The sequence below is a fragment of the Triturus cristatus genome, chromosome 2_2 (assembly GCF_964204655.1).
Source record: "Triturus cristatus chromosome 2_2, aTriCri1.1, whole genome shotgun sequence".
In the NCBI taxonomy this organism is placed as follows: domain Eukaryota; kingdom Metazoa; phylum Chordata; class Amphibia; order Caudata; family Salamandridae; genus Triturus; species Triturus cristatus.
The window spans coordinates 408,114,586-408,126,603 of NC_140582.1; positions in this window are offsets into that span (position 1 = coordinate 408,114,586).

Sequence of the window (12,018 nt, forward strand, 5' to 3'; positions counted from 1 at the left end):
AGGTGCCACAGGAATCACCTAGTATGTAGAATGTTCTTATTTTGGCTGTGGTCTGGGATTAATTAAGAACTGATTAGGCCTCTCCCTTTCAAATATGGAAAGGAAAATGATACAGGATACTTGGCCCTGATATGCACCATTTGTTAGGTAACTCTGTTAACATCATGATTTCTTTGCAGCTGAGGCATGAAGGGAATGCTTTCATAGATGACTGAGGTGCCCATGTGATGATGCACTACTTCTTCGCTGGGGTTTGGCTAATATACTTAATAGTGATTCTGCAGAATGAAGGGAATGGCCAGGGCTTCACACTTATTTTTTAGACAATCATCATAATCCAGATACTTCTTAACATTTCTGCCAAGAGTACTTGAATGAGCTGGGGCAGGACAGGATCTCCCAAAAACTGTGTTGTGTTCTCCAGTTTCAGGGGATAAAACTGAATGTCTTCATTTTACCTAGTTTCGGATTGCTTACTATCTGATTAATACTATTTATATTATGATTGAGGCTCTCTGTTTTCTGTTTTTACTGATTTTACAGATAAATACAGACAGAAACCAATTTATTTTTCTTGTCTGTATTTATTTAAAAAATGTGGATAAAAACGGATATCGGGTTGTTTTTTGAGTGATTCTAAATTCTACCAGTCATGACTGCCAAGCGAAAAGCTATGCAGATTGACAGGCAATGTCGTAAAAAACAGAAAGGCATTTTAGTAAATAGACATAAACAGCAGCAGATATGCACATGGTTGATACTAAAATGTGTATGTTTTCATTTAACTGCATTGATTTAACATCTGTGGGTGTTTATATATCAATACCTTTCGGCCATTGAAGCATGAGTGCACATTTGTCAGTTAAATAAATGTTGAAATTTACTAGTGATAGCTTATTTTTTTTCATAACACCCAAAATAAATACAGTTAAAATTAGCAAAAATAAATATGGATAAATACAGTCAGAAAAGTCAGAAAAATAAATACCATAAATCCGGGAGCCCTAATTGTGATTTATAGCTTTGGTTTGTGCTATTTATCTCCAGCTGCATGTACCTCATTTCAGTGTTTTTGTATTTCCATGCGAATAACAGTTAACCAACATCCATCTGTACACCAAGGTGGTGAACCCTGTGATAATGACCCTGGAAGTACTGAGGGCCATATGCATCAACACATTTTCCCATAGACACAGAATGGGCAAAACCCTTTGATGCATCTGGCCCTTAGTTAAAAGCCTTTTTTTCATGTCGAACTCAGGTCGCAACCATGAACGAGGCATGGTTGTGGTAGTGATGGAGGCAACCAGGAAATTCATGTTTATGCCCTATAAAACCCCAACTTAACTCGAAATCAATGCTCTCAGTGCCAGGAGAGAGGGGCGAGGTGTGCTGGGGCATGTGTATGCAGGTGCTGGAGTGACGTCAAGGGCTGATGTCAAGTTACCTAAATACTGTTCAGAATAAGATGCTATTTTGTTGACTTTGAGTGGACGCCCATAATCGAATACACTAAATAAAGCGTTCAATTCATGCAATGTATTTGCTATCTACAAAGTAAACTGCATCTTTGGTGCATCCTGATGTTCTGTATCGTTATTATATTAATGGCTTACATGTTGTGTTAACAACTTTGTATTTACTTATTTCCTGATAAATTCCTAATAAACTGTATTACTATATTTCATGTGAAAAACTATTTTTTGTATTATCCTCAACCCATCCACCCCTGTTCATTGTTTTTGTTTATTGCCTTTTCTTGATTGCAAGAAACATTACCTACATGTCTAAATGATTTATACTGACTTACTGGATAAGACTAATAAGGCACTTTACAAAAGAGTATGGCCACTTCCTCAAATGAATTTTTGTTAGAGATGCTTAGGAACTGTGGGGCATATTTACAAGGCCCCTGCTGCATGTTTACGCTGCCGAGTGTCACATTTGTGAAGCTCCAGAGGTGCAGTGTGCCGGTCCATATTTACAAGGCCACACAAAGCCACCCTGCATGGCTTTTCATGGCCTTGTAAATATAGAGTAAGGCAATGCCTTACTCTGCTTGGAAGGGGCATTCCATGGGTGGTGTTGTGGGTGATCCCATGCAACTACGCACGGCGGCTCAGCCGTGGAACTTTAGCCCCTAGGGCTAGCGGACATCTGCCGCCTTACCCCCACCCTTCCCTCCCCCTCCCCACCAGAACAACCACTACCATGGAACAATACCAGGGACTATCCTTTGATGACGACCTGGTGTCCGAAATCCTCAGAACACCATCCTTACTAGATGCAGACGGAGCCATGGCCACCACCAGCCAAGGAAGCGATTGGAACAGCATCACCAATATGAAATGCCAACTAATGAAGATCATCATGCATGGGGCAATCATGACCGAATACCTACGTGCCAACATAGCCCCCAATGGACTGATTGTTTCAAATATGCCAAGGATATTCTTAGAAGATAAGCAATTCAAGGAGGAATGGTCCCTAGTTGCCTGGAAGTGCACCAGGGACTGGTTGATATTGATTATCAAGACAGCAAAACGTCTGGCTGACGACCTAATCATCCAAATCACCATTGCAGAGGGAGCACTAAAAGCTAGTATAACCATCGCGGCCTACAAAGCTAAATTATGTGAAATCAACAGCGAGATCGCTGAGAACAAGGATTTCTTAATGCAACAAAAAATTAGTAAACTGCAGAAAGATATTGGGCGCTTTAACAAAGAAAAAATCTACCCATATCTAAAAGATGACTTCCAACAAGCACAAAGCGATTATTCATCAGACGACAGCACCACTTCACGTCGTAGAACCACCTCTAACAGCAGCAACTCCAGCACTGAAAGCTGGAAAGGCCAGCAACATTACCAACAACAAGGTTTACCTAATCCACAGTACGCCTATCCAATGCCCCCTTTCCCTGGTCCACACATGTGGCAACCACCGGGTTTCCAACAGGGACCATTACCATTCCACCCCTTTATGCAACAACCTTTTTTAGGCAGAGGCTGGGGCAGGGGCAGAGGAAGAAGAAGAGACGGTTACAACCAACAAAAACAGGTACATTGGCAGGACAAAACAGACCCGGGCCCGATGGAACTCAGGAGCCACAGGGGCAAGAAAAATTAATAGTGAATCTATCCAACCGACAACTAAACCAGACAGAAAAAGACGTCCTGACCAAGGGACTAGGATTCGTGCCCACTCCACATCCTAATTCATTTAGAACTCATTGTGAAATTCATGAGTTCTTCCGGAAAATCCGTCTAAAAAACTTCTTCCAAGACCAAACCCCATCTCCACAATCTGACTCAGGGATGCGAAAACCTTCCACCTTCATGCCCTCCTCAGCTATGGTGCTACCAGAAATCCTGGTTTTTGAAAAAGCAGTCATCAAAGACATCAATGCTCTGACAAAGAAAAAAACCTTCCACAACAATTCAAATCTGGAAAATCTGTCAATTACTAATCTCAGCAATGACACATCAATCACCATCAAAGAAGCTGACAAGGGAGGAGCTATAGTCATCATGTCCACCACAGACTATAGACCAGAATGTCTGAGACAACTCAGTGACACACAGTACTACGTCCAAATCAAAGAGGATCCCACGAAAAAACTGATCATTACAATAAGATCTCTAGTGACAAATGCAGTCACACAAGGCTGGATATCAAGAAATGAATCAGAATTTCTAATAAACAATGATCCCCGCATACCGTATTTTTACACACTACCCAAAATTCACAAAGGTGTCCTTCCCCTCCCCTAGCAGACCTATTGTGTCAGGAATCAATTCAGTTCTAGAACCTCTCTCACGGTTTTGTGATCACTTTTTACGCCCCTTGGTGCAGAAGACCCCCACCTTTCTACTTGATACAAGGGATGTCCTGAACATCATCAGGCAAACCAATGAAAAAGGGACTAGCGTGGACGCCCTCATCACCTTGGACGTAGAGGCCCTCTACACCAACATCCCACAGAGGGCCACTTTGGATGTTGTGGAGGAAGTACTCCGAGCACAAACATGGGTCTCTGCAACACCCATATCTTTTATCATGGAATGTGCAGAGATTGCCCTTACAAAGAATTACTTCCAATTCGAAGACCTCATGTATCATCAAGTCCAAGGTACATCAATGGGGAGCACCTTCGCTCCCAGCCTGGCATGTCTCTATATGGCGCATTTCGAAGCCAATCATATCTTGACCGAGACCAATATCTACAAGGAAAACGTCACCCTTTGGCGACGGTACATTGATGATATTCTCATCTTCTGGAAAGGAGATTTGAACTCCATCCCCCCGTTCGTCACATGGGTGAACAGTCTGAACCCTTATTTACGTTTCACGGTCAATTCATCAGACCATGAACTTCCTTTTCTTGATCTTCTCATTTTTAAAACCTCAACAGGGCTCAATACAAAAACCTACAAAAAGCCCACCGACAGTCACAGCCCACTGCTTTTCAGCAGTTTCCATCCTAAGGCCCTACGTAACAACTTGCCATATGGACAATACCTCAGACTCCGGCGCAATTGCAGCACATTGGAGGATTTCAGAATACAGGCACACGACCTAACGGGCCATCTAACGCGAAGAGGGTATCCAAGGGCCATCACACAAAATGCTTATAAAAGAGCACGCAACACTAACAGAGAAGTTCTGCTGACCCCCACAGTAAAAAACCAATCAGAACAAATCACATGTGTTACCACCTTCACACCTGAATCTAACTCCATCCAAAAGATCATCAAAAAACATTGGAATCTACTGTCGGTTGGAGATTGGCAAATCCCCAAACCCAGATTTGCGTTCAAAAGGACTGATAACATAAAAAACCTACTTATCAGAACCAGACCCAGACCACTTCCACCTTCTAGCCAGCGGCTGTGGGACCTACCACCTGTAACGGGCCATCATCCATGTGGTCAATGCACGGCATGTTCTCTGACAACAATAAGTAGGAATATCAAACTTTCAGAATCCCTAATTTGGCAACAAAAAACACAGACTAACTGCAACACGCGCAACTGCATATATTTGATCCAATGCCCATGCGAATTGAAGTATATAGGGATGACGACACGACCAGTCAAGATAAGAATTTCCGAACATCGAAGCAACATCAGGTGTAGAAAGGCTAACACCAAAATGTGCACCCACTTTCTGGAAAACAACCATACTGCCAATGACCTTACATGGACAATCTTGCAGGCCTTCCCTGCAATAAACAAGGAGGCTTTGTTCCGCAAGGAACAACAGTGGATTTTCAGAATTTCCAGTCACACACGTGGCCTGAACGATGATATACCATGGGCAACTCTCAATAACCCCTAACTCACGCCACGTTTATGAGCTGAATTTTTCAATTTTCTAATTGATTACTAACCATATCCCCTTCAGGTCCGTTTTCTATAACCAAGACCTGTTTCCTCCAGTCCTGAAAAAACTAAGAATGCAATAAGTCCTTATACCTCAAACCACAAGAAATGTTAATATACACTTGTTCTTCGACCCTGGGTTAACCCACCCTTATTATTAAGGTGGCATTTCCAACACTTTCCTCTCTCTCGTTTAACATATTTTTTCCTAATGTTTTTTACATTTTTTAAAATTAACCCATCTTTGTTCATCATCTCCCCCCATTTTTGTAAATGGGTTTTTCGGCATACCAACCCTTAAATGCCTTCATGTTTAACCATGACGCCCTTCTAGCGTCTTTTGTCACTTTCCTTGCTAATAAAGTTTCAGCCATACTACCAAGATGGCCGCACTACCTTACGGTCTAGCTGCGGGTCTAGCTACTAGCGACGACTTCCGGTATTTAGAATCCGCCTTCCGCGTTTCATTCACGGAAGCCCAAGCCACAATAGGATAACGGCAGTGAGATTCTGATTACTTTATCTCGATTCCAACGGCAGTAAGCCCGCCCTAATCTGTAATTATAACTTAAACGCACGTCGAGATTCTAAGTTCTTTATCCCGATTCTAAAATGCATTTTTTCTCCAGGGCGAGCCACGTTTCTCCCGGGCTTGAGGCTAACCCGTACAGCAAGTTGCTGTACCCTAGGGGTGAGTCTTTCCCCTGTCTGGGCGTATGGAGTTCACATTAATATTTTTCTGTGTTCAACGCTATGGTAATATCCAGGCCCCCCTTTATGATTTCGAGTACCCAGCCAATTTCAGTCCACCCTAGCACCTGGTCTGTGGCATGTTACCTTGAGCTCTACTTGGTACGACGTTACATCACTGAAACTCCGTCCGTTTTCCACACCTTGTGGTACTCCGGCACTTGGGGTTTGTAACCTTTAGCCCCACTTGGAATGACATAACATCACTGATACTCCGTCCGGTTTCCACACACCGTGGCACCCCGGCACCTATTCATATCAGTCCACCCCTTTGGCCTTTAGCTTCACTTTAGAGCTACTATTTCTTTATTGGGCACCACTTAGTATGGTGTTTCAGCATGCCTTCGATGCACACCTCTATCCCAGCATCGCACATTACCACCAATTGTTAATTTACTTTTATCTACACTACTTCAGTATTACAATGTCTTTACTGAATGTTGTCCGTTTTGTTCCTGGTTGTTGTGTTGTTTTTCTTGTTTTTCTTCCCTCATCTAGGTGTGACAACAGTGGGTCCATTCCCTTACTCCCCCTTGTGGGATCTTATGGACACACAGGGTGAAGTATAAATTTACTATCACCTAACATGTAGTAGAAACTATATATTCACTCACTTGAGCACTGCCTGCCACTGGTCCTGAAGAATTGCCACCGACCCGTTCTGGGCACACGGAAAGAACCATGTCGACCCTCTTACTGCCCGGGGGAGCATCATAATACCTACGGGAGTCTACCTTTTTAACTAGGCTGCTATACCACCAGAATAAAATTGTTCTCTACCTGGCAATACCAGACCTATTTTATACTCACTTCACTTACACTCACTACATTTGTTGCACTTACCTCCACGCACCCATACGGCTATCTCTAAAAAGAACTCCGATAAAGAGCCCCTTCGTGGGAGCCCATCGGGCATTGCAACGCCGGCCCGACGAGGAGCATAGCCCTATGATGAAGCATGACACCTTGCTAGGTGTGTGAGGGCATTATATAGAGAAAAATTTCTCTCCCCTTCCCTCCCTTTTCCCTTCCCAGAGGAACTGTACTCCTGGTTTTGTGTATGATCCCATGCAACTCTCATGGTTTTTGACACTGCTCCAGAGTTGCAAAATAATGTAAATCATGGGCAGCGCCAAAACTAACACCTTCCCAAAGCAGGCATAACAAGGAAAAATATTTACATTTCTCCCCGTATTTTCCTCTTTCCATGTGTGCTGCATTCTGCAGCACACACAGAAAGAGGAACACACTTCCTTTGATTGTCTTTTTTGCAGGAAGGTATCCCTCCTACACATTTTTGGTGCAGGCAGGTATCCTTTCCTGCACAAAAACAATCATGGCATGGTGCATGGGTGCCTGCATTGACGCTCGGCTGCAGTTTGTGCACCGGCACTTTCAGAAAGAAAGGAATGTGCCGTATCTTGTAGATACAGCCCATTATTGCCCTTTTCTTTTGATGTAGGGCAGCACAGCTAGAAGGATTTTGGCACTGCCCTAACCCAAAATATTGTAAATAGGCCCCTGTGTGTCTCTGTATCTTGTGCCTGACAACATCAGTTGCTTTGAGCCAAAGTGGGATCCGTGTAGAAAGTGGCAAATAAAGTACAGATAAAAGTACTAATGCGAGAATGAAATGTCAGAAGGTGACAAAATAGAGATTAAATGGGTATAGTTTTAAACAAAATAGCACAGACACTAGTTGCCTCCATCCATTAAGACAAGATAAAGAGTGAGAGAAAGTGGTGCAAGTGGTTTGCCCAGTTTCACAAAAACTGATCCCACTGGGTTGGTGGAAGATCTTTTGATGAAAATGTTCTGCAATTCAGAATTGAGATAGCCTCTTCTGCTTAGCAGGTGGCCTACCAAACATTAAATGAAACAAACAACATATTGATGGAAGGACTGGCTGGCTTAATCTCATCCACTGGCAATCTCTAGTAACAAACATAAGCAACCCCAGGCTGCTTTTGGCCTACAGAGGCCCTATCAGAGAGGTATAACTAGTGTCCTGTGCAACAGGGAGCACAGGAATCACATCTGAATATAACCTCCACATGGAGGGCCAGATTTATATGTTGGTGATAAGAATACTCCATTGCAACGGCAACAGAGTGTTCTTACCGCCAAAATAATGGTCTGCCTGCCACATTTAGAAGCAAACAATGAATGTTTGAATAAATCTCAACCACTGGCAATTGATCAAGGCACTTTCCAGTCCATTGTTTTTCATTCACTATGCTGGTCTGGGGTTGCTTGTATTCCTGTCTGGAGAGTTCCTGTTTCAGTAGGTGCACTTAATGCTGGCCTGGGTTCCTCTCCCACAGTGCCTCATGGCTCATGCTCTACCTCACTGATGAGGCCTAAATAGGCCAATAACGGTCTGGTATTGCTTGTATACCTGTCTGAAAGAGTTCGGGTCTGGTGGTTTAGGCTGGACTGTTCCTATGTGAGCAGGACCAATACTGGTTAGAAAAAGACTGGGTTCTGTGTAAAGTCCCACAGTGTGTTACAAATGATAGACTGGAATGTGGCCCTAAGTGATTGTAAGTGGCTGAGATTAATAGAAGCATACTTTCCACTACTTTAATGTGTGTTGCAATGAACATTAATTAAGGCCATTAGTCTTTATTCTATCAGGAGGGAGGTAAAAAATGAATGGAATGGCCTCAGTGTTAGAACTATCTGGCAAACAAATTGTTCTGTTGGACCCCACGTAGGGGGCAGGCTTACAGGAGGTATTCTGGTGACAAGGTCCTTTGCCCCTCAGCACCTGGCCTCATTGTAGCACTCCTGACATTTGCCAAAATTAACCAATCTGGTCTGCTGCATTTAAACGTATTTATTGGTAAATAAAGCATTTCTACCAGAGGCTGTACAGTGTAATAAGGTTGAGGTCATAGGGAATTGACAACAATTCAAACAATGCTCAGATATTTGTTCTTTCTTTCTGTTACAGTCCCTGTGCTGCTTTGTTGCCAAGGATGAGTACTGAGATGGACAAATGTAAGAAAGTGCCCCTTTTTGACATGGTCCCCCCACTTTTTGCAAGGTACGTTTTGTAATTTTGACTGGAAGTGCACTGGGTTCCTGCCAACCGGGTCCCCAGTGCCGGAGTTCTTTCTCAAAACTGTACAATTGTTTCAACAGTTGGCAATACCTTTAGCACCCTCTGTAATTCCCTATGAAATGGTACCCCTGGTCCCTAGGGCCTGGGGGTACTAAAGAGGGCCCCCCAAGAGATGTTACATGAATTGTGCCACCCTAAGGGAACCCTCACCAAACTCATGCAGGGATTCAATCGCAGGCTGCGTGTTTTGGTACTCACAAAAAAATTGAAACACAACATAACACACATCCCTGTGTGCCATGTCTCCTAACACTTTATGTAGCATTTGTGAGTCACCTCAACAGCAGGCCTTAAAACCCTAAGGCAGAGTGCTTAATATTACATGTGAGGGCATACCTGCATGAGCAGAAATCCCCCTGTGCTGGTCAGTTCCATCACTGCCAGCTCAAGTGAACAGGGAAGCCATTTTAGAACATGTGCCGGGCTAGAGCAGCACACACAGACCGTTAATTTGGGTCCCTTCCGCTCCTGTGCTAGATGCCTTACAAAGGGGGTACCACAGGTCCCGTGCCTAAGTCCCACATTATTTAATATATATGTGACTCCGCTTGCAAATATCATTAGAGATCATGGTTTCATTCCCTTTTCATATGCAGACGATACACAACTTCTTCTTTCGTATGACAATAATTTGGTGGCGACAAAACAGCTCTTTGCTGAAAGTATGCGAGCCATTTCTGAGTGGATGACAAAGTATTTTCTCCAGTTCAATGATATAAAACTGAAGTACTTCTGTTCGGCAAAGCACACATTTTGTGGTCCCCTGATTGGTGGCCATCAGAATTAGGCCCTGCTCCCACCCCTACAACCACGGCAAAAAACCTGGGAGGTTATCTGGACTACTCCTTATCCATGAAAGATCAAGTAGCAACCATGTCAGGCACCTGCTTTTATATACTGAAGCTTCTACGGAAAGTGTTCCATCTTCTCCCCCTATCAGTATGCAAGACCCTGATCCAATCCCTGGTAGTCAGTCGACTCGACTACTGTAATGCACTTTTGGCAGCTGCAAATGATACTGTGCTAAATAGGTTTCAAGTGGTCCAGACCACGGCAGCACACCTGGCCCTCAATATGCCTCCTAGAACTGCATCTCTACCACTATTGAGAAGCCTCCATTGGCTCCCCATTCGTGAAAGAATCAAGTTTAAAATTTGCAGCTTGGTCCATAAAATAATCAATGATAGGGGCCCTAGGTTCTTGGCGGAAAAACTCGTTCATTACCTGCCATTCTCTGCGCTCTGGAGAGAAGGCTCTGCTAGTCATCCCTCGGTTCAACAAAACTTTCGCCTTCTTGGCCCTCGATACTGGAACTCGCCTTCCGTTCCCTTACGCAAATGCTTGAATTTTCTCAAGTTCAGGAAACTTCTGAATACTGAACTTTTTAGCAACTGATCGCCTGCTCCCACCTCTGTTCCTCCATTGTTAATACGGAGATACCCCTCCGGGGGTGATTCCTGCGCACTACAAATCCTTCATTCATTCATTCATTCAAGGCACCGCAGTGGTGCCCCCTGAAAACCTACTAGCCTCTGGCTAACTGGTCCCTTCCAGCCTGCCACCCAAGACAGATTTCCGACCTTCCGCCTTTGCTCTCAGGAGATCAGAAACACAGCCTGCACCTCCTCCCTCAGGATGACCTACTGCTTAGCACTTCATGCTTGATTCCGGTCCAGGGAAGACATGGCTTGGCAGTTCGGGCTGGACTGTTCCCATGAGGCACAGGGTCAAGACTGATTTGCATATGGCCATGTCTAAACTGGGGTGGCGTAGTGGGCAAAAGAATGATGGATTTAACCCAGATCTCTTGACTGGGGGAGAATGTCTGCATTGCCAGCATTCCGTCCATCAATTGTTTTTTGTAACGCTTTTCGCCCTAAGTGGGATGGGTATTCCCAGACGTGGGACCCGTGCTCACTACGCCCCTGGAGTCAAGCTATCCTGGCTGATGACGGCTGATAGCCAGTAACCGGTCCTAGGATGCTTGATTCCGGTCCAGGGAAGACATGGCTTGGCAGTTCGGGCTGGACTGTTCCCATGAGGCACAAGGTCAAGACTGATTTGCATATGGCCATGTCTAAACTGGGGTGGCGTAGTTGGCAAAAGAATGATGGATTTAACCCATATCTCTTGACTGGGGGAGAATGTCTGCATTGCCAGCATTCCGTCCATCAATTGTTTGTTGTAACGCTTTTCGCTCTAAGTGGGATGGGTATTCCCAGACGTGGGACCCGTGCTCACTACGCCACTGGAGTCAAGCTATCCTGGCTGATGACGGCTGATAGCCAGAAACCGGTCCTAGGATGCTTGATTCCGGTCCAGGGAAGACATGGCTTGGCAGTTCGGGCTGGACTGTTCCCATGAGGCACAGGGTCAAGACTGATTTGCATATGGCCATGTCTAAACTGGGGTGGCGTAGTGGGCAAAAGAATGATGGATTTAACCCAGATCTCGTGACTGGGGGAGAATGTCTGCATTGCCAGCATTCCGTCCATCAATTGTTTGTTGTAACGCTTTTCTCCCTAAGTGGGATGGGTATTCCCAGACGTGGGACCCGTGCTCACTACGCCACTGGAGTCAAGCTATCCTGGCTGATGACGGCTGATAGCCAGAAACCGGTCCTAGGATGCTTGATTCCGGTCCAGGGAAGACATGGCTTGGCAGTTCGGGCTGGACTGTTCCCATGAGGCACAGGGTCAAGACTGATTTGCATATGGCCATGTCTAAACTGGGGTGGCGTAGTGGGCAAAAGAA